This window comes from Trichosurus vulpecula, chromosome 4 (genome assembly GCF_011100635.1).
Source record: "Trichosurus vulpecula isolate mTriVul1 chromosome 4, mTriVul1.pri, whole genome shotgun sequence".
NCBI classification, from domain to species: Eukaryota; Metazoa; Chordata; class Mammalia; order Diprotodontia; family Phalangeridae; genus Trichosurus; species Trichosurus vulpecula.
In genome coordinates, this window is record NC_050576.1 from 91194197 (window position 1) to 91222091 (window position 27895).

The window sequence follows — 27895 nt, forward strand, 5'->3', positions numbered from 1 at the left end:
TTGGAAAAAATAACTGACCTGGAAAATAGATCCAGGAGAAATAATTCAAAAATTATTGGACTACCTGAAAACCATGATCAAAAAAAGAGCCTAGACATCATCTTTCAAGAAATTATCAAGGAAAACTGCCCTGATATTCTAGAACCAGGGGGTAAAATAGAAATTGAAAGAATTCACCTATCACTTCCTGGAAGAGATCTCAAAAGGAAAACCACTAGGAATATTGTAGCCAAATTCCAGAGTTCACAGGTCAAAGAGAAAATATTGCAAGCAGCCAGAAAGAAACAATTTAAGTATTGTAGAAACATAATCAAGATAACACAAGATCTGGCAGCTTCTGCCTTAAGGGATTAGAGGACTTGGAATATGATATTCCAGAGGTTAAAGAAGCTAGGATTAAAACCAAGAATCACCTACCCAGCAAAACTGAGTATAATCCTTCAGGGGAAAAAATGGATATTCAATGAAATAGAGGACTTTTGAGCATTCCTCATGAGAAGATCAGAGCTGAATAGAAAATTTGACTTTCAAAAACAAGAGTCAAGAGAAGCATGAAAAGGTAAACAGGAAAGAGAAATCATAAGGGACTCAGTAAAGTTGAACTGTTTACATTCCTACATGGAAAGATGATATTTGTAACTCATGAGACCTTTCTCAGTGTTAGGGTAGCTGTGTACATATGTATGTATGTATATATGTGTGTCTATGTATGTATATATGTATGTATGTATGTATGTATATGGACACAGGGTGGGCACAGGGTAAGTTGAATATGAAGAGATGATATCTAAAAAGTAAAATTGAGGGGTGAGAGAAGAATGTACTGGGAGAAGGAGAGAGGGAGAAGTAAAATGGGGTAAATTATCTCACATAAGAAAGAGGCAAGATAAAGCTTTTACGGTGGAGGGGAGTAGGGGGGAGGTGAGAGGGAATGAGTGAGCTTTTCTCTCATCGAATTTGGTTTAAGGAGGGAATATCTTACACATTCAAATGGGTAAGGAAATCTATCTTACACTACAGGAAAGTAGGGGGGAAAGGGATAAGGGGGGTGATAGAAGGGAGGGCAGATTGAGGGAAGGGTAATCAGAAGCAAACACTTTTGAGGAGGGACAGGGTCAGAGGAGAGAATAGAATAAATGGTGAGCAGCATAGGATAGGGGGAAATATAGTTAGTCTTTCACAACATGACTATTATGGAAGTGTTTTGTATAACTACACATGTACAATCTATATCAAATCGCTTGCCTTCTCAATGAGCGTGGCTGGGGAGGGAAGAACAGAGAGAATTTGGAACTCAAAGTTTTAAAAATGAATGTCAAAAATTGTTTTTACATGCAACTGGAAAATAAGATATACAAGCAATGGGGTATAGAAATCTACCTTGCCCTACAGGAAAATAGAAGGGAAGGGGATAAAATAAGGCTGGGGGTGGGGTGATAGGGAGGGCAGACTGGGGAAGGGGTAATCAGAATGCATGCCATCTTGGGGTGCAGGGAGGGGAGAGATGGGGAGAGATTTTGGAGCTCTTGTGGAAGTGAATGTTGAAAACTAAAAATAAATTAATTAATAACACTGGAAAAAAAGAGAAGAAAATTGTCAAAAGTTTTCAGTCTCCAAGAGTGGTCTAATTTTAGGACTCTGAATTCTATAGGACTCTGAACCTGAGACTATAGGTTTTTTTTTTAAATTAGTATTTTTGAAAATTAACTTTAAAATATACTTATGGCATATCACTCCCAAAAATATAATTTCCACTACTTTAAACTTTGTAGGATAATAGATCTAGAACTAGAAAAGATGTCAGACACTAATCTTGTCCAACCCCTCAGTTTCCACATGTGGAAGCTGAGGGTAGAGACCAAATATATGTAGTAAACAAAAGGGGCAGAATTTAAACTCAGGTTCTCTGACACTAGAGTTGGTGCTTTTTGAACTGTCCCTAAGTTCCTTTCTTATAAAGCAGGTATTTCTATCTGCTCTTTAATGTAACATTAATTATCAAATTAATCTTAATAGGTATATTCCAAGTCAAAAAATGTCCAAATGAAAAATGTGACAAAATAGAGACTGAATTCCCAAGGGAATGTAAGCATTAGTTTCACATCCTCCCCTCCCCCCAACTTTTTTCATTGCTCCAAATCCAGTACAACTTGGTACTGATTGAATGTTATCAGCCGGTGGCTGGATGTTCCGTGTAAAATGAGTTGTTCTCAGTCCAATTTCTAGTAGACTAATGGCTGCATCACAAAAGATGCTATTGCTATCGCTTTTCTTATTGTCAGTCTTAGCAGGAAAGGTCCAAAGCTGAATAAGCAAAGAAACTGAACTACTTACTGATTTACTACTGGACATGGGTCTACACAGTGTGAAAAAGCTTTATGGAAATTTCCACTAGAAGTTAAAATAGGGCCTTCTACTTTCCGTTACTATCAACTTAGATGTATGCATGTGTGAATATGTACATGCGTGTATATATATATACACACATGCATAGATGCATATATAGATATACAAATTTGCATGTATACATGTGTATATATACATATAGATATAAGCTAGATCCTAATTAGTGCAAATAATGGACCCTCTGAAATAGTCTTATGTATTAAAATTGTACTATTAGAAGTTATAATTATATTTTTTAAAATGGTAATTGGTACCAGCCCAAAAGAAATCTTGAGTGCAAATTCAAATAGTGTGACTATATTAGAGGATTCATGATTCCCACTAATCAGGGGATAGCTCTATCTATCTTAATGTATGTATCTATCTATATCTACATCTTCATTTATAATAACTGCTACATTTATATTTATATCTATATCTATTTTTCTTCTGATCTTTGAAAACATCATAATGATGTCAGATGATAACTGATGCAAAAAGTCAGCAAAGATATAGTCTCTTCAATACTACAAAAGTCTTTGATTTCACTAATGGGCTTTCCTTCTTCCCATGCAATTCCATTCACATCCCTACCCCCAACACAATTGTATGACCTTGTAGCCAATCCTCTGGAAATGAGGCTTTCTGAAATTAGACTGATCTTCAGACCACGTTCTATTACCAGTTCTACAATCTAAGGCCTTACAGACTAATAGGACCTTCCTTTCTTTGGTAGAGTTTAGAATCCACCTTGGTGAACTAGGGTCATGTCCAGCCTTGTTGAGTGAAATAAATTGCATCATTGTATCATAAATTTAGAGCTAGAAAGGATCAGAGAGGCCATCTCCTCCAACTTCCTAATTTTACAGATAGAGAAACTGAGACCATAAAGGTTAAGCGATTTGCCTAAGGTCACACATTAGAATATAGGTATCAAATTTGAACCCAGATCCTCTGTTCACGCAGTGAAGCCCTCAGGGCCCTAAGGCTAGTTGTTAAGACCAGAGCCAATGGTATGTGCACTGAGTTCTAGTCAATCATGAATTCAACCAACCAGAGACCTGAGTTCTAGCCAATCAGATGCCAGCTAGGACTGTATGAAAAGGGGATCGTTGAATTGAAGGAGAAGCAGAACTGAGAGCAGCAGAATTCAGAAGCAGACATCAAGAAGACATTGAGGCAGAAGACACTGAGGGACAGCCAGCATCGAGAGAGACTGCAGATGGGAGAGTGCAGAACAAGAGAGTTGTGGAGGTCAAAGAGCAGAATCTGCAGAGAGCTACAGGAATTGAAATTCAGCCTAAGGGGAAGGAGCAGAAACTCAGAGTCGACAGAACTTCAGAGAGAGCACTGAGCAGAGAGTTGGGATTTGTGAGTGATTGTTTACAGGAAGTCCCTAGCAGCGGGGAAGGTTATAGGATGACTTGGTTCCTTGCTATAATACTGTGTTATAATTTCCTTGTTGCTACATTGAGGTGGGCTTACTGGTTTTGGAATATAACTGCTACTATATCAAATTGGTGGTATTGGTTCTTGGATTTGATCCTCTGGAGTCTAAATAAATGTTATATTTCCTCTGCCTTCTACATAGAGAGTTTTTCATACTTTGCGATTCTGAACCATTCAGGCATGTTTATGGTCATCCTTGAGGTCATGAATTTTGCCTTACTGATATAACAGTTTACCGAGGGCACACAAAGATCCATAACTAGCAATTTTGGGGCGTGGGACAAACACTAAGACATTCAGTTTGGGGTAAGAGAAACCTTGGAGCTTGGGACACAAGGCCCCATAGGGGTAGGGGAGGAGGAAGACCTCAAGTAATAATCCTGTTGAGCAGAGACAGAGATGAGGGGAGACCATGATGCTGCTTTTGGAAAGGCTGTTATCAAGGGGAGGGACAGAACTGAACTGGGGTATGGACACCAGAGGTAGAAAGCTATGTGTGAAAGATGGATTAGGGGTAGGGAAAGAGACTGACCTGATACTGCAACAGTTTAGGTAATGATAGCCTGAACTGGAACGGTGGCCGTATGAGGGGAGACAGGTGTGAGAATCATTATAGAGGTGGAATCAATAAGATTTGGCAATTGTTTGCTCATGGGAATTGAGTAAGACTGAAGAGTAATTTATGACTTCAAAATTGTGAACTTCTGTCACTAGGATGGCAATGCCCTCAACAGAGATAGATAGATACATAGATAGATAGATAGATAGATAGATAGATAGATAGATAGATAGATAGATAGATAGTTAGGGAGGATGGGGGGAGGTTGGGCCTATAGAAAAGAGGCAGGAGAGCAATGTCACAAAACCTCAAACAGAAGAGACTGTTCCGTAATATATTCTCCATGTTTTAAATCTTAATACTTAAAGATTCTTACATTCTAAAAAGATATTACTAAATTCTGATATGTTGTTTAGGAGAAAGGTTCTAATCAAGCTTAAGTTTACTGAATAATTTTTTTAAGTGTGCATAAAACAAAATCTACCCTAGAAAAAGACCCTGGTTGGATGAAAGACAACCTAGGTTTTGCTCTCAGCAGCATTGCTTACTAGTCATGTGACCTTGGGCAAACGATTTAATACTTCTGAATCTTAATTTTCTTACCTGGAAAATGGGGTTAACAATAATGTATGACCCTGCCTACCCCACAGTTTGGTCATAAGGGTCCAGGGAAATAATCTGTGTGAAAGTGCTTTGTAAACTGTGAAAAGCTAAATAAATATAAACTGCTATTATTATATTAGTTCTTGAGAAATGATTGACATTTTTGGTGACCTGAAATGAGGTGGCCAAAATTATATTTACTTTCCCTATGCCAAGGGATTTATTGTTTTATTGGAATACGTACTCCCTCAATGGTGTGGTGTGAGATCTTTATTTTGTGCAGTTTCTTATTTGTGTCCTTTTTTTTGGATCCTGGAAACCTAGCTGAAAGTGAAAAGTCTAGGTCTGGGACAAGTGAGTATCTTTCACTTGATGACACGACAAAAATCCTCTGATACAAACCAGCCTGTCTTTTCAAGGGCAATAGCTCCCAGGGAACCGGAGGACTGCGGACACAGGTGTGCCAGCAAATTGACTCTCCAAAAAGCACAATGTACTTTTTCAGTTTAAAAGCACAATGTACTTTTTCAGTTTAATCTGCTTTATTAACATTTTTTCCTTTACTTACTTAAGTCTAGACAATCAACAAAACAAACCAAGCCCTAGTTTGTAGCATTTCTGAGGTTTAAATGAAATTGATTAATAGGTACTCATATAGAGTTTAGAATCTGACTTTACTCTGAAGGCACTAGAAGGATTTGGGTAGTAGTGGCAGGTTTTGGAAAAAGAGAATTTCTAGGAAGGTGAATCTGAACCCAGCAGCACACATCTGACAACTAACCTATATTATGTGGCCTCTGGTTGAAAAAATAAAACAGGTAAACATTTCACATACATTGCACAACTTCTGGTTTAAAAAAATAATATAGATACTTTCTCTTCCTTAGTGAGTCCTGGCCAAAGTTGTGGGCAACATGGAGCTCTGTTTTTGTGCCTGGATATCAGTCTGGGGTGTGAACACTTGTCTTACTCTCTGCTGTTGGGATAGCTCAGGACTTCCATGTCTCGTGGCTGGAACACTGGGGTTGGGATGATATATAATCCAATTCCATCTTTCTCATACGTTTGTGAACACAGCTGGATTTTTAGGGTATGCTTTTTGAAAAGTAGCTATCCCATCTGCATAAACTGTCGTGCGTAGATTTGCAAGTGTTGCAACAATTCGGCTAGCAGCTGTTGTGGGGGTCAAAGAGCAACACAAGCCCAACAACAAGAACGCTGCCAGCACAGGTTCTTCTGATCTGCTTTACTAAGGAAAGCAACGTTAAGGGGTTAACAATCTTATTTTAATCCAACATATACATATAAACTCACTTAGTTCAGGAGGAAAAGCCATCAACCTGAACTCCAGAGAAAATACAAATACAAACATACATTAGAAACAGACCGAATCACAATTCATAGTTAACAAAAAGCATCAGCATCCGAGTTCACAAGCCAGGGAGCTCGACAACAGCTGGCCCAGAGTCATGCGCCACTCCTCCTGTGGCTCAGAGCTCCAAGGGAGAATGTCAACCTCTGGGTTTATGTATCTCATTCAGGGTCAAAGGTAAGTCGCACATGCAACTTACCCATGTGACCTAAAAGTGTCACAAAAATGCAACTTAAACCCAGGTAGTATAAAAGCCTCTGATGTCACAAACATGTCCCTCAAACCCATGTAAACTAGGCTTTCCCTTGCGGCAAGGAGGTCTTCAAGGACTCCTAATCTGGTCAAGGAAACAAAGGCCAAACTCTTCAACGGCACTTGATTGAATAAGCGTTAAAAGCGCATCTTAATTACCAATGAAGCAAGGTTGTTTTAAACGAAGATCTCCCCGCAATGGAGGATGTGCAGTTTGGTCTTGTATGACACACAAGCTGCGTGTCCCTGGACAAGTCACTTAATCTGTTTAACTTATTTTTCTGGGCTGGAAAATGGGTATAATAATAATAGTACCTACTTCCCAGGGTTGTCATGAGGACAAAATTTGCAAATTTTAAAGCACTATATAAATACTATTATTAATTTCGGGAAGTAGTGTATTAGAAGGAAGGAAACAAACATTTATCAAGTGCCTGCTATGTGCCAGTCATTGAGCTAAAGAATTTGCTAATATCTCATTTGATCCTCATGACAACCCAGGGAGGGAAGTGCTGTTATTATCCCTGTTTAACACAGAAACCAGTTTTGAACTCAGGTCCTCCTGCCTCCAGGTCTAGCACTCTATCCGTCATACCACCTGGCTATCTCCAATTAGAATCTTCAGGGAATCAAGGAAGCATTTATGTAGAACGAGGGTGTCGCACATATGTAGCCCATAACACTCCTGCGTATAGCCTGAACTAGATGAAAATGTAATTAGGAAGTGCTTAACAAAATAAATAAAAATACAATAAAACATAGATAATGTTACATTTTTAAACTGCCGATATGTAGCCCTTAAGAGATCTTTATGTATGGATTACTCGCTGTCTCTATTTGATTTTGGCATCAGGGATGTAGAAGGTGGGGGCAGCTGGGTAGCATGTTGGGAAGACCTGAGTTCAAAACCTGACTCTCAGACAGCTGTGGGATCCTGGGCAAGTCTGTCAGCCTCAATTTCTGCATTTATAAAATGAGGATAATATTAGCCCCTACATATGTAATTTCTAAAACTTAAAATTCTATATAAATCTTAGCTATTATTGTAGTTGTTGAGATGAGTCTTGAGAGAAACAAGAGATTCTAAGAGTATGAAGGTGAGATCACAACCAAACACAAATTGACAGTGATTTGGTAAGTCTCAAGGAGGCACTTAATACTGGATGAGGCAAGGTCCTTCGTTACTGGAGCTAGAAAGCACATCTTTGTTCTCCTTACAAAAGTTGGATGCAGCCCCTTAATTTTGCTTTCAACTTTCTGGAACTTAATAGTTACAGATTCTTACTTACAGATTTATGTCCTGGCTAGCTATGTGGACATGGTCTAGTTCCCTGACATCCCTCGACATTACTTTTCTCATCTTTAAAATGAAGGAGTTGGATTAGACAACCATATGGTTACATCTAGCTCTAAATCCCATCATCCTAAAATCAGAATGATGTATGTTTTGAATTGCCTTTCAAAAGGTAGTTTGTTTTCTTTTCTACCTGTTATCTTAAATAGAAACAGTATTGGATAATTTTAGATCTGTGAAACAGACCAAAGATCACTTGAAAACACACACACACACACACACAGAGTCTAATTTCCAAATTTTGGTTTTAAGTATGTTTTCCTAGGTTCATTTCACCAGACGTTTTTCCTATTGACAACTTTAATTGCATAGGTTAGATCTGATGGGGAATGGAGGTATTGTGGTATCAAAAGTGGAGATGAAAGCAGAGTGTTTCCCATCTAGTTTTCAAGTCAAATTTGAGGAGATGAAAGGGTTGCTGCCTCTTCATACGGAGTTGTACCCATCAAACTGCCTGTCATTGAAAACCACAGAAGTGAAAATATGGATTGGCAGGGAGGTGATACATGAAATCTGTGGTTACTCTAACTCCTCTGCCAAAAGAGAAATGTCTTACAATAACTTTAGCAAAGCAAGCGCTTGTCAAAATATCAGCTCAAGAGGGAGCTTACAGATGATTGGAACTGGACACATTCTATGCTTGAGAGAGCACAGGAACAAGAGATCACCATGCATGACCATGCGGACAATTACAACAGGGACAAAAAAAATGTTTTTTTCACTTGACAAAGCCTGATTGCTATGTTTTTAAATGCCTGGTACCTTCAGGAAATACAATCAGAAGACAGAAGAAATACTTCACAACTAGAATGAATTCCTAAGGGAAAACACATTCCAAGTTGACTTTGTTAGTAATTGCTACAGATAAACCTGTTAGTATAGTCAGCGTAGCATGGGTTTTAATTTAGTTGAAAAACGTTGATTATTAGGCCGAAGTCGTCTCTTCCCTTAAAGTCCTACCTCAATGTCTTAGCATATTATGGTGTTAGTCTCAGGTTCTCAAATGCAATGCTAATAAGGTACAAACTCGAGGAAGTCCTACACAGCTGCAGTCATAAGTCTGGTATTATATTATGTAGATGCTATCCAAGGCACTGGCCTAGCTAAATCCTAAGAGATGCAAAATCTCAGAGCAGGAAGGGACCCCAGCGGTCATCTAACTCAAGCCATACCCTAAAAGGAATTCCCTCCATAATATCTCATACAGAGGTTAGCCAGCTCGTGATTGAAGACTTCTAGTAAGAGACAACCTGCTCTTTCCTGAGGTAACCAATCTAATTTTGAGACACTGTTGGTTTTTAGAAAAATTATTCTTATGTTGAGCTGAAATCTATCTTTGAAAACATCAGTTGTTCCTACTTTTGCCTTCTGGGACCAAGTGGAGTTTAATCCTTTTTCTATGGGACAAGACTTTCAAATACTTGAAGGCAGTTATTGAATATTCACCCCTACCCCACCAAGTCATTTCTTGTTCTTGTTAACCATACATATTTCCTTCAACTTATCCTTATGCATCACGAATTTTTCACCTTATTGATTACCTCCTGTGGACACACATCATCTAGTCAACATACAGAGTCAGGAAGACCTGAGTTCAAATCCAGCCAGATACTAACTATAGGACCCTTAGAAAGTCAACTAACCTCTGTTTGCCTCAGTTTCCTCATCTGTGAAATGGGGCTAATAATAGCACCTACCTCTCAGGGTTGCTGTGAGGATAAAATAAAATAATAATTGTTATGTTCTTAGCACAGTGCCTGGCAAATAGTATACGCTATATAAATGTTAGCTATTATTATTAATATATACATATATACACATGCATACACATATATATGACTAATTTAAGAAATAATACCAATTATATATTGCATTCAAGTTTTATAGAAACAAGATTTTGGGGGAAAGTATGACATATTTGTGTATCTATAATATATATGTGTGTGTGTACGTACACACACATGTTATTGTAGTCCTCTTGTACCTGCATCTTAATGATCCTGTAGACCGCACTGTCCATGGGGTTTTCTTGGCAAAGATATTGGAGTGGTTTGCCCTTTGCTTCTTTAGTGGATTAAGGCAAACAGAGGTTATATGACTTGCCCAGTGTCACACAGGTAGTAAATACCTGAGGCCGTATTTAAAGTCATGTCTTCCTGGCTCCAGGCCCAGCTCTCTATGCCCTGAGCCACCTAACTGCCATCTATATCTATATACATATATAATAATATACCTATGCATATATGCACACAGATACATATATATGTATACATGTGATATACATAAACACACACACATATATGCATTCCATGCTGGTAATTAGGATATCTGAAGACAACAGGAAGAAGTAATGTTTTGCTATTTGATTTGATTTCTATTACTCTGGACATAATCACAGTTAATTGCTAAGAATTATTCTTTAACTGACGTCAGCAATTCTCATGAAAATTATTCCCACATTTTAATTATTATTTAGTCTTTAACATAATAACATTGATGAAGGGCAAAGCAGACCATGAGTAATACCTCATAAGAAATATAAAAGCAAAACCTGGAAAAGTTAAAGAAGATCAGCCTAATGCCGTGGAAATCAAACCGGACTTAGAAATCTTGGTTCAACAGGAGAACATGGTACACAGTAATAGTCAAATTGTGCAATGACTGACTTTGATAGACTTAGCTCTTCTCAACAAGGCAAGGATCTAAGACAACTCCAAATGACTCACAATGGAAAATGCCATCCACATCCAGAGAAAGAACTTTGGAGTCTGAATGCAGATGGAAGCATACTATTTGCTCTCCTTTTCTTTTGTTGTTTTGTTTTATTTCTTCTTTCTTGTAGTTCCTCCCATTAGTTCTAATTCTTCTTTACATTATGACTGATGTGAAAATATGTTTAATATGAATGTGTAAGTAGAGCCTATATCAGATTGTACAGAGGAGAGGGAGGGGGAGAAAATTTAAAACTCAAAATCTTATGGAAGTGAATGTCGAAAGCTAAAAATAAATAAATAAACAAATAAGTAAATGAATGAATGAATAAATAGATAGATAAATAAATAAATAATATATACATATATGTGTGTGTGTGTATACATACATACATATATATGTATATAAAATTCCACTGCTGACACATGATCAAGACATTTAATTTCTCTAAGCCCCAGTTTCTTCATCTGTAATAAGAGGGAAATGATACTCATGCTACCTATCTCCCAAATTGGTTGTGAGTAAAGTGCTAAGTAAGCCTTGACGTGCAAAATAAAAGTAAAATAATATTATAATTATTGTAAATTAGCAAGGCTATGTCATGGCGTGGGAATTTTTGATTAATCAGTCAACAAATTTAACATTAACTGCATGCCTTGCATGAACTAAACTATACACTACATTGGGAAAGAATATAAAGTATTGCTTCTCTTCTCAAAAGAATTTACAGTATATTTAAGAGGCAGGACTAACTCATAAAACAAGTAAGAATAGTTAAGTGCTAAAGTCATTGCCCTCTACTATAAGTGCAAAGATGAGGGGAAGATCACTGGGTTGACCAGCTCAGGGAAGGCTTTACGGAGGAAGGGCAATTTGATACAAGACTTGCAAGAAATGTAGGTATGATGACCACCTGCCACCAGAGGGTATGATGGGTAACAACAAAGCCACCTACCCAAAAGCTAGTAAGTGTCAGAGCAGGGACTCAGACTCGGGTCTTCTGGGTTCAGATCTGATGCTCTTTCCATTTTGCCATTAACCAAAGAGTAGAAGTTGCAAAGAGGTAGATTTCAGATTGTTAGAAAGAAAAATAATTAGCAATGTCCAAAAGTCCTCGTTGGTGGTCTTCATAGAGGCCAGATAACCACTTGGTAAAGTTGTAGAGAAGATTCCTACTTTGGTCTAGATTGGATCAAATTACCTCTTAAGGCCCTTCCAATTCTGAAATTCTATAACTTTGAATATACTGTCAACTGTTGAATTGTAAATGGCTTAAACTGATTGAATGAATTTCCTGCAGGGGTGAGGGGGAAACAACCTGTTGGAAGTTACTCTGCCTGCTTTGTGTAAATAACAACAAAGACACCTGGTCAAAGCCTCCAGGCCAAAGATCCAAACTGTCCATATCAGGTTCCTCTGGACAATCCTCATTTTCCTTTAATAAATTTCATCTTGGCAGAACAAATATCAAATACTCAATTTCTTACATTTTGCATTTTTTTTTCCTTTTTACTGGGCAGATGTGCCACAGTGCATTCTATCTTTTCTTGCTTCTACCTTTCTTTCTGAGAAATTCTTTTTCTATAACATTAGACTAGCCCGATAAATACCAGGATTCAATGCCATGTCCACAGATTCCACTTAAATTTCCACTGACAATAAAGTGCCTTTATTCTTACGACTTTCCTCACAAGAGCCAAATATTGGAATAGCAGATAAAACATCAGAAGACAGCTAATAACCAGTGTTATCTAGCAACTCCTGAAGTATTCCCTGGGGTTCAGCAGGTGAATGGGCATTCTAGATAATGGAGAAACATTTCAGAAAGTTTTCCTTTTTCTTTTTCCACCTCAAAGTAGTGCTTCTCTCATGAGTCTACATGTCCTGACCAGTCAGTCTAGAAGAGAGCAAGTTTTATATGAAACGCTAAGAGCTTTTTTTCCCTTTTAAGTTAACTTTACTGTTATCATCAAAAGTAAAGCTAGGACACCGTGGGGTTGCCAAGATTGATACAGATGTAGGCTATGAAATAATGGAATTGTCACGAATCAGCCTTCTCATAAAAATTTCTTTTTTTTTTCATTACAAATGAAAACCAGTAGGTACAACTGAATGTTTAAGTGTCTTTGATTAATCTTTAAAAGTCTCTATGATGGCATTTACATAGAAGTAGTTTATGAAGACATTATGTCAAATCAGCTCAGGTGTGTGCTCTGGGATTCAAGGAAGGGCATTTATTTCCTACAATTTTCTTTTTTTCTTATCACAAAATGACAAGCATCCTTTCAACCAAATGACAAACTGAGGTTATTGTGGCTCTAGGATGGCATGTAAGTTTCTTCTATTGTTTTGTGTAACCCCCAAAGCTAAGTTGATTTTACTACATTTTCCTACAGATGTCTGCTGAATTGATGATTATATTTACAAGTGTATTTTACTCATTCATTCAACAAATCCTAATTGAATCAGGCAGGGAAAGAAGACTAGTGAAGTCCCTGAGCCCAAGGAACATACAATCTAATAATGACTAAAGTGAAGACATGAACAACTGAATGGCAATCTATTAACCGTATGATCTTGGCTAAGTCAATACACCCCTGAGCCTCATTTGTACTGTACCATCCAGCAAGAGGTGAGGAGGGGGGAGAGGGGAAGAGAGGTAGAGTGAGTAATGCTCAATTTCTGGGTTTATTAGCCTTAGCATACATAAATACTGGAGGATTAGGGTTGCACCAGTCAAACTGGTTTCATTCAAAATTGTATTTGTGTCCATGAAATATTAAGGGAACAAGAGAAGGGTCTTCAGTGATTTGAGTTGGTACTCTATAGAGGATTTATATAAAGGTAGAAGCAAGAATCACATAGACAAGAATGTATGGGGGAGAGGGCTACAATCTGTACTGGTAGAGAGATTACCTACATTCATGAGACCAAGGATATAATTGCAACATTGAAATATGCAAAACATTATTTATCCTAAGTCCTGAGGCTACACAAGGGCAGCTATGACAAAGGGCCTGCTGTCAAGGAGTTTATAATTTATAAAGTCATAGATTTAGATCTATTATAGATTTAGATCCCCTTATCAAGGGACCTCAGAGATCATCAACCCCTAATGCATAGAAAGGACACATAAGCTTCAGAGATAGGATTTGAAGCCAGGTCCTCTGACTCCAGAGCTAATGTTCATTCCACTGTACCACACTCCCTTCCTTTGAAACCTAATATATGAATTAGCAAAGTCTTTGTCATTTTGTCAGCATAGGGAACTCCTGGTGTGGAAACTCCCTCCACTAATGCAGATTGCAAGCTGCTTGTGACTTAGATAAGCCTTAAGCAGAGTTGCCTGAAGCTAAAACCCCAAATAATATTATTTTAATGATCTATTGAACGGTGCTTAAATTACCTAAAATAGTTAATGTGTCTTCCAGTAGTAGATATGAAAATAATCTAGGGACTAGGGACTAATTCATATTCAGTGTGGTCCTGTTGATATTGGGACAGCATAGTTCAGCAGTATAGGTCAAGCAGAACTGAATAGTTTTACATTTTCAAGAGATTTTTCTGGTCCTTAGTGGGAATTACCACAAAAGTGTAGTTTCTTTCAATAAAAAATAAAGTACAAGATGTGTTCAGAAAAGCTAGATATGTGTGGTTCAATGGGGTTATCCCGATAGAGAAATACAATAAAAGGTGTGCAGTAGATCACCTTGCTTCATAAAGTGTACCAAGATTGCAATTGCCCCGTGGCAGTGAAAGAATTAAAAAGCAATTTCTTCCACAGGTACCAAACTCAACCTCAAGCATCAGACTCTCCCCATGTTTTCCAGTTTTTAAAGAAAATTCTCTATCCGCCTATTTAGCTCTCTCATTTGAGATTTTTTTTTTAACGTTCGTTGAACTCTATAATGGTAACAATTCTCACTCCAGTAGTTCATCTCTGCCTCCTCTTTAGGATCTGGGACGTGGTCTTTCCTTAGTTTTCTCTCTCTCTCTCTCATTAAATAAAGAACACAATGCCTCCTCCTGATGAGCAAGAATAATTCACAGTTGTTCCATATTATGTTCAATTATGTATGATAGGTTTTTGACTGAGCTGAGGTAGCCTAGTTTGCTTAGCACAGTGCAAAGGCATCAAGTTGGACAAGTGACAAGTAAGGGGATTTTTACTGAGGAAGATAAGAAACAGAATGATGAGACAGCTTTACATTCTCTTTGCACTCATGGATTCGAGAGTGGACAACGCCAGAGGAACAAGTGAGTAAAATAATAATAGTTAATAGGTAGCCCAAGAACAAAAGTGGAAGATGGAGTCAAAGATAGAATAAGAATTAAAAATGTAAGGGATAGAGTCAAACAAAGGGCAGGAAAGCAAGAGCCAGAATCCTTTCATCTAAAGTGGTCTGGCATTGAAATGAATGAAATGAAGGAGAAATCAGTCAGCCAATAAACATTTATTAAGCACTTACTACGTGCCAGACAGTGTGCTAAGCAATGAGAATATAAATATGAAAAAGAAAGTCCTTGCCTTCAAGGAAATGACAATCTAACGGGAGAAGACATCACACAAAAGGAAGCTGTAAAGGGGGAGGGAAGATACACAGCGTGCTGGGGTATGATGGAGTCCAGTCCAAAAGAATAGAGCTGGTGGGAAATGAATAGACAGCTGGCCTGAGAATTCTCTTTAAACGGAGGCTTTGGAGAGAGTTCTTTGCTCCTCCCTCCAGCCCTCTCATCAGAGTGGCAGCCAGTACTGATGAGCTGTGAAGACTAAGGCTGAAGAAATCTCTAATGATGTTGCTTTTCCTGATGATGGGGTTGCTTGGGGCCATGATGGAGTCCAGTCCAAAAGAATACAACTGGTGGGAAATTTTTAAAAGGTGCAAGAGTAAGAAGAATAGTAGAACACATATAATAAAAAATGAATATTTATATAGCACTTTGATGTTTTTGAAGCAATTTCTTCCCATTATCTCACTTGATCGTGGTATAGTGGAAAGAACACTGAATTGGGAGCCAGAGGACCTGGATTCAAATCCCATCTTTGTTACTTATAACCTCTGTGACTTTGAGCAAGTCACTTAACTCCTTGGGGTCTTGTTTTCCTCATATGTAAAGTGGGGATGAAGGGTTGGACTATATGACTTATGATGACTTTTCTATCTGTGAATCTGTGATCCTCAAAGTACCTGTTGAGGAGGCACTATTATTCCCTTTTCATAGATGAAGAAACTGAGGCTCAAAAAAAAACTTAAGTGATTTGCCTCAGTAAGAAGCACACCATATACAAAGACCATATACAAAGGTTGGAGAAAAGGAAGGTAACAGAAGAGAGAGAAAGAGAACAGTAGGAATCAGTCACTAAGTACTTATTAAATGCCTACTAAAGTAACTGATAGACAGAAAGTATTAGAAAGTTTCGATCTAGGCAAACCTCCATTATTCAATAGGAACTACCGAATGAGTTGTTCGCCTTTCATTTTCAAAGAAAACCAATGACGTTATGTTGCTGTGGTCAGAGTAGGGTGTGTTTGGCTGTGGATGATTAAGAATTCAGAAGGCACTCCCACAGATCAGGCACAAGTGGTCAGTTGGAACATTTAGAGTGGAGGGGGCTCTGGATTTGCCCAACTCACCTTTGCACTACTTCCCTTCTGCTTTGTAAATAGAGCACAGTACCTTGTTTGATACAGGCGTGTCAAGCTGGGTGGTCCTGTGCCAGCATTTCCCATGTCTCGCAGTCAATGCTAAAGTCCTTCACAGATACCTTGACGGTGTCCTTATACCACTTCATCTGACTACCACGTGAATTCTTACTCTGTGTGAGCTCTTGTAAAATAGACTTTTGGGTAAATACTTGTTTGGCATTGGAACAGCCCATCAGAATTGTACGCTCTGCAACAGAATTTGAATGCTTGGCAGTTCAGCTTTAGAGAGGACTTCAGTGTCCAGTGCCTTATCTTGTTGGATAATTTTCAGGATCTTCCTGAGATAATTCAAATGGTGGTGGTGGTTCAGTTTTCTGGCCTGGCTCAAATTTTGCCTCTTGCTATGTAAGTCACTTAATTTTAAAATATTCAAATGTGTTCTCTTATGGATTCTGATATAGAAAAATTGGAAATTCAGAAGAAATTGTAGGTTATTTTCAGGAGACATTCTAGGAACTATGCTTAATTAGAGGATAAAACTTGTTCTCAGGTGAAGTCTCTTGTCACCATTATGGAGGATTCCTAAATAAAACTGATTCTTTCATACTCAGAATGTTTGTAGTATGTATGTATGTATGTATGTATGTCTCAGTATGTATGTAGTCCTGGGGTGGCTAGGTGGCCCAGTGGATAAAGTGCCAGGCTTGGAGTCAGGAAGACTCATCTTCCTGAGTTCAAATCTGGCTTCAGAACTTACTAGCTGTGTGACTCTGGACAAAGTCACTTAACACTGTTTGCCTCGGTTCTTCATCTATAAAATGGGCAGGAGAAGGAAATGGCAAACCACTCCAGTATCTTTGCCAAGAAAACCCTAAATAGGGTCACAAAGAGCCAAACATGACTGAAACGACTGAATGAAAACAACAAACAACATGCCTGTAGTCCATTTAAACCCTGTGGCTCTTTATTCTCACTGGGAAGTTAGGTTCCAAGAACAGGGTCGCATCTCCCCTCAGTCTTCTATGGCTATCCATGAGGACTTAGAGTAATTCTCTAATGCTTCTGGCTCAAGCCTACATTCCAGTGCTCTCAAAATCAGTTTCCTGGTTCAGCTAATTTCTTCCTTATGTCTTTGATTGGCTTGGTGTTTATCGCCCCACTATTATTTAACCAATTAACATCAATTAGCTTTGACAAAGATATATTTAATAGGAAGATACAGGAAGGACAAAACATCTCCCTGAACTGGGGACCCACTACTCCCTATATTTCTTTGGTCTCCTGGAGGAGTGGGATCAGACTTAAGGTGGTTGCTTCAAAGCATTCACCCCCATTAAATTTATTTCCAAATGTAGCATCATTAATGGATGAAGTAATTTTCTTGAAGTCAGAATGATGTCTCTGTAGACCTTCAGTTGGATATGCAGCCTAATACCTCTTCTCTCCCACACTTTCTTTTGAAGCCTCCCAAGCACTGAGCTTGATCTGGCAATATGTGCATCAACCTCATCATCTATGTGGACAGCCCTGGAGAGTGTACTGCCAAGGTAAGTGAGTTTTTCTGCAGAATTCAAAATGTCTCCATTTACTGTGAATGGTTCCGTATTTAGATGGTATGGTGCTGGCTGGGGGAGGACCTCTTTTCTTCAGTATTGATTGTCAGGCTATTAGTACAAGTGGCAAAAAATGCATCCATACTCTGTTGCATCTCAGCCTCAGAGGCTGCACTGAGTGTACAGTCATCTGTGAGCAAAATGTTGCACATCAGCTCCCCCTCCACTTTGGTCCTGCCTTGTAGCCTTTTCAAGTTAAATAGTTTACCATCAGTGTGGAAGATGATCTCGATGCTGTTTTCATCCTCATTGAAGGTATCAGAGAAAATATCATGCTGAAGAGCACAAACACACATCCCTGCTTCACTCTGTTGATAACTGGGAAGGCAAGAGAACATTCTCCTTCATCCTGAACCTTTGCAAGCATGCCATTATGATACTGGTATACAATGCTGATGAACTTTTCCAGGCAACCAAACTTCACCATAATCTCTTCCACAAAGCCCTTACAACTGACAGTACCAAAGGCCTTGGTCAAGTCAATGGATGTTATGTTCAGTCTTCTGTCCTGCTTCTGGCATTTCTCCTGAAGTTGTCGGGCAGCAAGCACGAAGTGGACTGCTCTGAGGCCTTTTCTGAAAGCCCGACTGATTCTAGATGAAGCATCAGCTGATTAAGGAGGACTCTGGCAAGGATCCTAGCAGCAGTGACTAGGAGAGAGACACCCAGTGTGATTGTCACAGGACAGCCTGTTCCCTTTTCCTTTATGGAGATAAACAATGAAGGCATCCTTAAGCTCCTGGGAGATAATGTCCCCTTGCCATGTGACCCAGAAGATTTCAGTCAGCTTTAGGGACTGACTTGTATTTACGGGGATGAAATCAGCGCCAGGCATTTTGCCACTCCAAGGGAGCTGGATAACATTCAGTACCTCTTCTTCAGTTAGAAGTTTAGCTGGAGAGGAAATGATTACAGCCTGAGACATATGATCAATGGCTTCAGCATTGATTGATGATGGTCTGTTAAGAACTCTCTGAAAGTGTTCAGTCCATCTCTCTAGGATCATGTCTTTGTTGCTGACCAGTGTGACTCCATCAATGCTGAATAATTGTGATGCACTAGAGGTCTTTTGCCCATATGTGCTTGGGATATTTCAGGTGCCAAGATGGCGGAGTGAGGAAGGAACCCTCTGAATCCCTCCCAAATTCCCCTCCAAACAACTTGAAAACCACCTCAGAATTTATCTAGGAGCAGAGAAGTAGTTTACCAGCACAGGAGGAAAGGTCTGTCTTACTGGGGTGGAAGAGGGGCAAGATCTGAGAGCAGTAGCAGCCAGACTCACAGCAGGAGCTTTTGAAACAGAAACTCAGTATTTGTCAAAAATTGTTGGGAAAACTGGAAAACAGTATGGCAGAAACTATGTATAGATCAATATCTCACACCATATACCAAGACAAGGTCAAAATAGGTACATGATTTACACATAAAGGGTGATACCATAAATAATTTAGAAAAGCACAGAATAGCTTATATTTCAGATATATGGCTAAGGGAAGAATTTATGACCAAACAAGAGATACAGAGCATTATGAAATATAAAATAGACAATTTTGATTATATAAAATTAAAAAGTTTTAGCACAAATAAAACCAATACAACCAAAATTATAAGGAAAGCAGAAAACTGGGGGAATTTTTTTTGCAACAAGTATCTCTGATAGAGCACTCATTTCTTAGATATATAGAGAACTGAGTCAAATTTGTAAAAATACAAGTCATTCCCTAATTAATAACGGTCAAAGGATATGAACAGGCTGTTTTCAGACAAAGAAATCAAAGCTACGTATAGTTATGAAAAAAATGCTCTAAGTCAGAGAAATTCAAATTAAAACAACTCTGAGGTACCACCTCATACCTGTCAGATTGGCTAATAGGACAAAAAGGAAAATGATGGATGTTGGAGGGGATATGAGACAACTGAGACACTGATGCTCTGTTGGTGGAGCTGTGAACTGATCCAACCATTCTGGAAAGCAATTTGGAACTATGCCAAAAAGATTTATAAAACTGATCCAGCAATATCACCACTAGGTCTATATCCCAAAGACGTTCAATAAAAGGGAAAAGGACCTATTTGTACAAAAATATTTATAGCAGCTATTTTTGTGGTTTCTAGGAACTGGAAATCAAGAAGATGTCCAGCAATTAGGAAATAGCTAAACAAGCCCTGGCATGTGACTATAATGGAATATTATTGTACTATAAGAAATGACAAGCAAGATGATTTCAGAAAAACCTGAAAAGACTTACATGATGCAAAGTGAAGTGAACAGAACCAGGACAACATTATACACAGTAACAGCAATATTGTTTGATGAAGAACTGTGAATGACAGCTATTCTCAGCAATACAATGATGCAAGACAATTCCAAAGGGCTAATGATGAAGCATACTAGCTGCCTCCAGAGCAAGAACTAATATTGTCTGAATGCAGACTGAAGTGTGCTATTTTTCACTTTCATTCTTTTTCTTTTATACAAAATGACTAATATGGAAATATTTTACACGATTGCACATGTGTAACCTATATCCGATTGCTTAACATCTCAGGGAAGGGAAAAGGGAGGAATAGAATTTGGTACTCAATACTTTAAAAAATACAAAACAAATATTAAAAATCATTTTAACATGTAATTGGGGGAAAATAAAATATATTAAAACATTTTTGAAAAGAAGTGCTTGGGAGTACTGTTTTCAATTGAATCTCATCTGCCTTCTTGCTGAGAAAAGAATCTCTCTAAGTTTCACTTACACTGCTTTTAATGGAGTTAGAGACTGCCTTCCTGCAGATAGATGAGCTCTCCTGCTCCAGGGATAAACCCTGTGGAGTTCTCGTTTCTCATTTAGCAGCTTTTGAATTTCCCCATAATTTTTGCTGAACCAATCCTGATTCGCAAATATTCTGGCCCAGATAAGCAAATGCAATGCTGTACGCCAAGTTTCTGAAAGCTGCTCAGTCTTCTTCTGTTTGCACTGTTGTTGACGTGTGCTGACTCAGCTTTCCTTGCAGGTCATCAATAAACTGCTCATACGAGGAAAAATGCTCTAGCCTGTTGAAGTTGAGTCTCCTGACAGTTGTCTTGCCTTGAGGCCACCACTTCTACTGAATACAAATGTTTAGGTTGGAGAGGGTGAGTCTATTCTTGGTCCAGCACTCTGTGCTACACATCACCTTCATCATTCTCCCATCCTGCTTGTCTTCTCCTGACAATGATGTAATCTATTAAATGCCGGTGCTTGCTACGTGGGTGCATCCATGGCGTTTTTCTTGCAGTTAGGTAGGTGGAAGATAGTACTGGTGATGAGGTCATGAGATGTACAAGTCTTCAGTAGTAAGTGACCTTTGTTATTGTTATTTCCAACTCTATTCTTCCCAAGGACTCCCTGCCATCTCTGATAGTCTGTGACTACTCTGGCATTAAAGTCACCAAGAATTACAAGCTCATCCTCTTTTGGCACATTGGTGATGAGGGTCTTAGAGTCTTCATATTATTTTTCTTTAACATCAATGGTGGAGGCACATACACTAAAGAAGGTAGAGTGGAGCTTTCCTGCAAGTGGCAGTTACATTGTCATAAACCTATCATTCACTTTTTTTGGGAGGTGTGCAATCTTGCTGACTTGATTGGATCTAATTGCAAAACCTATGCCTGCGTCACGGTGCTCTTCATTATGGCACCACTCTAGAAAAATGTGCATTCAGCAAGCTGGTGTTTGTTTGCCAGCCTTGCTTCACTCAGGGCTGCTAATTGGATGCCATACCTGCTAAGTTTTCTCACAATGAGAGCTGTTCATCTCTCAGGTCTACTGGATTTCATATTCCATGAGAGTGTGCACGTTCTATGCACCGATGATGAGTGGAATAATCTTTGCAAAAACATTTTGTGTGTGTGTATGTTGCAATTACAGAGTGGGATCCCCTGCATGCAGCAGTAAGCAGGCCAGGGGTGGGTGAAACAGACAACTTTCAGGGTGCCTTTTCTAGCGTCATCCTCTCATGTGGTAAGTAGTATAATCCTTAAAAGGGCTGCTCAGATACTCAGGGCACTGCAGCTTCGGTTCAGTGAGAAGACTACCTAATGCCCTGGGCTGCCTGTGTGAAGGGTTGTGGCTAGAGCTTCCAGTGTATCCACACACCGGCTGCTTCTTCACTGGCCAGTTACCCTAGGACTTCAAGATGGGTAAAGGAGCGAATAAAGGGTGATGTCTCGATTTGCATGTGAATTTGATTTAAGTGAGGCAGAATTGCACAAAGTCATCAGCCTCACTCTCTCTTCCAAAGTCATCAACATCGAGTGGCAAGACAGAAATCAAGATGATTGGCAAAAGCCTGGGATGTAGTGGATGATCTTGGTGTCTTCTATTTCCGACCAAGCCCTGAGTGCTCCACAGGGCCTACTCCAGTCACCTTTGTGGCCATTGCAATAAAATTGTTCTTGACTACCCATTCTGCTGGGAGAAGTCTCCACATGCTTGGGTAGGCATCCCTCTAACTTATTGATGAGTTTGAGGCCTGTCAGTTAGTTTTATGAGGGAGTGGCTGCTGTGCCTGCTAGAGTTTCTGAGCCACAGGTGAGAGGTAGGTAACAGGTGGACACTAAAATTGGGTGAACATCCCTGAAAAGGACTCAGCAAGTCCGCCCATCAGAGGTACTGGTCCTTCCTGAACATCCCGTCCATCTCAATTGAATGAACTAGGTATGTAATCAATTGCTGTTTTTGAACTCACTTTTATTTTGGATTTTAGCAACAGGAAGCATAAATGTTGAAAAGCTTCCCTATAAAATGGGAATCTGAAGATTAAGCCTCCAGAAATGTGAAGATTGGCTCCTACATAATTGGTCATCAGATATTTGGTCACTGGAGCTAAAGCTTATAACCTACCTTGAATTTTCTGTTTCTCTCTTGTCTCCAGCAAAGACTGTGAGATTTTTGTCAGCTGCAAACAGACTGGCATTCAATATGACTGCTGCATCTATTGTTACTTTGGGTAATGTACCAAGGGATGATTAGCTAGTCAGATTGATCTATTGGCTGAATATTCCTGGAGTTGGGAGGTGGGAAGAGATTCATACTTTGGAGTTGATTGCTCTTAAATAGTTATTTCTTGTTGAAAGTTATTCCTTTTAATTCTCTGTGGTAATAACCACAGAACATGCAATCTGTTGGTATATCTCATTTCATTACATTTCAGATTTTAAGTGCTCTTGTAGCCTCCTATATAAATCACTTATAGTTTGGTATGACAGTTACTGTTTGCAATTGCGGTGTGACAAGATAATTGGCAAAGCTACATTATGCCGGTAAGTCACTTCTCCATAGACTGCAATTCTCGGCTGTTTTGTTGGCGTGTTTGGCCATCACTTTGCTGCTTTGACAGAAGTGTTAGACTAACAACAACAAAATCATATAATTGTTTAATCTCAGAGTTGGAAGGGATCTTAGACAGAAAAGTCCTCTGCAATATCTCTGACAAATGGTCATCCAATCTTTCCTCAATGACCTCCCTCATGACCTTTTGGAGGAACTCATTTAATTAATCATTTAATTGACAGGCATTTATTAAGTGCCTCCTATGTGCCAGGTGCTGTACTGGGAACGAAAATAAGAAGAATGAAATAATCCGGCTCTCCTTCCACTCTGGGACAGTTGTAATTATTAGAAATTGTTCCTTATATCTGCCGATCTGCTTCTCACAACCTTCACCAACTGTTTTCGGTTCTGCTCTCTGGGAGCAGAGTGAGTCTGAATAACCAGAGAAGTCTATGGTCCCTCTGTCCTAGGACAGTCTCCTATTACACAATTCTAGAATGCTGATGACTTAAACTGCATCCAGTTCTAATTAGAACTGGCTACTCAGACTCTTCCAAATGCTTGCTGATGTGACAGTTAGAAATCTACCTCCCTTATCCTGAGTAGTCTTTCCTGCTTAATTTTTAGAAACCTCCCTTTTTGCTATTAACCCACGCTCCCTGACTTTTTCATCCTACCAGTGATGTAAGGTAGGTATTGAAAAGGACTTCCCACTATGTGTGCTAGGACTGTGGAGGCCAGGGAGGCCACATGTGACTCTATACCTAACTGAATTGCTGTACCCTCCAATTCTGTGCATAACTGTGAGTTATCAATAAAACATTCTAACCTATCTCATTGTCCCTGAATGCCATTCATCTGAACTCCACCTTAAATTTGCATGACAAAGTCAAACCTTTGTTTTATATGACAGGCTTTTAAATATTTGAAGATTGTAAGCATGTTTCCCTTCGGGCTTATTTTGTTCAGGCTAACTATACCCATTTTTTTAAAACCATTTTTTATGTCGTTGTTTTGAAATCCCTTTCCACTTTGGTGACTAGATTCTAGTTTGTTAATGTCTTTTTAAAAAATAGGTACAATAAACACAATGCTTCAGATGTAGTCTAATTAGGAGAGAGTCCAGGAACATGATAACCTCTATCATTCTAAACATTATGCTCCCATTAATGCAGCCGGATGTTATATCATATTGTTTTTATTTTTAATTTTTATTTTTTTGGCTGCACTGTCAAAGTACTGGCTCATTAGAACTGTTTTTTTTTTTAAAATGAGCCTTTGTATAGCCAAAGCATCATACAAAGAACTTTTGTAAAGCCAAACTCCACCCTTTGTTGTACCATTGAATTTTTGAACCCATGAATAGGACTTCATATTCATGTCTATTACATTTCATCTTATTAGACTCATCCCATCATTTAAGCCTGTCATCCTCTTTTTGGATCCCCACTTTTTTCATCCAATTCATTAGCTATTCCTCTCATTTTAGTATTTGGTCCAAAATGGATTAGCTATGCCATTTATGGCAAAAATGTTCAACAGAACAGGGCCAAGGACAGATGCTTATTGTTTGTAATCAATGTGCCTATTGTTTGTACTTTAATACACTCTAGGCCCAAACTTGTGGTGTTTCATAGGCTTCTCTTTAAATAAGCCAAATGCCAGTCAGACAAATGGGATTCTATATTTTATTCATTAGGGGAAAATTATCATATGGGAGATTTATTTCAGCAAGAGTGGACTGCATGTAGTTTTATATTGCTGTAAGTTTTATGCTTGTTTTGATTAGGCATTTCCTATTGTTAAGGGAGAACGTTCCACCTACCCCCACCTCAATTAATTTAATCAAAGAAGGCCCAAATAGCAAATAACAAAGTACAAAGCAGGTGTTGAGGAAGTTTTCCACAACTTCACTACAAAGTTCTAATAAATCCCTAATTAATTTGAAAAGATTATAGGGCTTTGGCCATTGGATAAAGGCAAATGTCACCAGATAGAAAACATTTTGTGATTGGTAAAGAGAATAAATCATACCCTTTGGGCCTAAGTATAAAAATAGCAAATTTAATTAGGAGTTTGCCATTCAAGAGGTGGAAGATTTCAGTTTAGGAGTTGAAGATTCCAGGTTTAATAGTTGGAGCCAGAAGAGAAAGAAAAAGCAGCTCCCTAAGATGGAATTGTTCTTCTGTGTTATCCTCCCTCCCGAACATTGACTGTGTCATCAGAGAAACTATGCCAATAGGTCACAAAGCATCCATGTGGTAAAGAGAAGTTATGTCTATGTGTTATGAGGGCTGTCTCCCATATGTTTCATGGGGGTGGTGTTGTATGGCTCAAAAGAGGTAGAAGAGACATATCTAGTCTCTTTTCCCCCACTTTTCTCCAAAGGAGACTTTGATTCCTGCCAAGAGTGGAAGCAGGAGGTTGGGGTACAGGATAGAATGATATCTGTATGCTCCCTTAAATGTTGTTAGTCTAAGGGATGTGATTTTCAGGTTCAAACTAACTTCTGATCACTATTTAATTAATGGAGGGAACAGGACCCCAAGCTTTATATCCAAAGCTTGACCCTTTTCCTACCAAATACCTGTTCCAAAATGAACACATTTAGCATCTAGCAAAGAAACCCATTTATCCAATTCAATAGCAAAATAGAACTCAGAGAAAGTATATATATACATATATATACACATACATATGTATACATATACATATACACACACACATATATATATATGTATAGGTATATAAATATATACTAGGCAAAGAAGAGTGAAGGAGCAAGGCAATTCAGCTCAACCAAGAGAGAAAATCCTAGATCTTATCCAAAAGGAAATTCCTGGCAGCTTCTGGTATAGCAAATTGGGGATGTTGACATGATGGAGACTGCCAGCTCCTCTCATGTCAGTTTCTCCCTAGAGTCTTTTCCTCCAGCAACCTGAAGCAGAGTTAGCATCTTCCATCTTCTCTTGAAGCTGGAAGCCATGAGTACCCAAAGTTTGAAAAGACTCACTGACTTGAAGAGAACCGAAGAGCTCTTCTCTCTCCTGTCCTCGTCAACTCTGCCCCGTCGTTTGTGCAGGCTCAAGACATTGATCTCCACCAGTTAGAAGAGAGTTCCACGCCAATGAGCTTTGGGACTGGGGTTACATACGGACTCCATAAAGGAGAAGATACAGGGAGTCCAAATGAGAATCCTGCTCAGCAGAGAGCTTCACCAAAGAGGAGTAGTGTGAGAAGACTATAAAGAGAGAAAGGATTTTGAGGTTATGTAGTTCTGCAGTACTGGGAGTTGTGAGTTACCCATTGCCTCATCCTACATGTTTATCTCCCTCCCGTTGTACTTTAAATTTGAACCCACACTTCCCATGGATGTTGGGTATATTTATGGGTGAGTGTGCCCAGGATTTTCCTGGGAATGTTTTGTACCAACCATTCTAACTATAACATCTTAGTAAATGTGTTTGCTAAAAGCTAATTAAGTCTTCTAGCTCATAGTTAATGGGAAGCATACTTGTAGGGACTCTGAGCTAAAGGAGTAGGAGTGATGATCCCTAGGTTTACCCTTAGAAGGCACCTCATGGTAGCACTTTATCCATTATACCAAGCTCCACCTGGGGAAAAGGAATACTGTATGGTCCAACATGCCAGGAAAAGGTTCTGGGCTTCTCCAGGGAGTAGGAAGTACTTCTGTAGGCCACATGTTACCCAATAAGATGGTACACATCATGGATGTCACTTTTCTGTTGAGGGAGTCTGCTTTTCTGGACCAGGATTTGGCCTTTAAAGAGGGGACTATCCCAGGACAAGGGACCATGCTTCTCTGGAAGAAGATGTACTTCTTTAAACCCATTGTTGCTTGGGGAGAGATAATAGATCATTACACCACCTCTCATAAAACTCTTCTGGTGGCCATCCCCCTCTGTTCTGCGTCAATTTCTTAGGAGAGGTATATACCATAACTTTAGCAAGTTAGTACCAATGATATCCTTTGTATTTGATTGGAATATGGTTTGCCATTTAATATTGTCTTCATTTACATAATTGTCATCAGTGTGTATATTTTGATTCTGCTTTCTTTCTTCTTGTAAAGTCTCACCCCTCTTGTACTTGTCCACCTTTTTCCATTCTTGAAGATATTTATCACTTGTATTCTTGAATCTTTTTTTTCTCCAGTTTAAACATCCTCTGGGATATGTTGCCTTGGAAATTTCCATTGTCTTCCCTCAAAACATTTTAAATTGATTTAAACCAGGCATTCTCTCAAATTCCTCCCTTTATCTTCATTCACAATATAATTACCCTAGTTTGGGACCTCATCAGTTCTTACCCAGACTATTTCAGTGGCCTTCCAAATCGATGTCCCTGCCTCATTTCTCCTTCCGTTTCCAATCCATCCACCACATAGGTGCTAAAGTGATATTCTGAAAGGACAGGTCTGACTATGTCAGTCCTCTACCCAAAGAACTCCAGTGAATCAATACTGCATTTAGGATTAAAAAACAAACTTTCATATCAGTATAGTTCATATCCATTAATGCAGTACTAACTATTTCATTACAATATTGGGCCATAATTTACTGAACTATTCCTCATATTTTGCCCCAGATTTTTGCCATGAAGAACTCTGTGAACA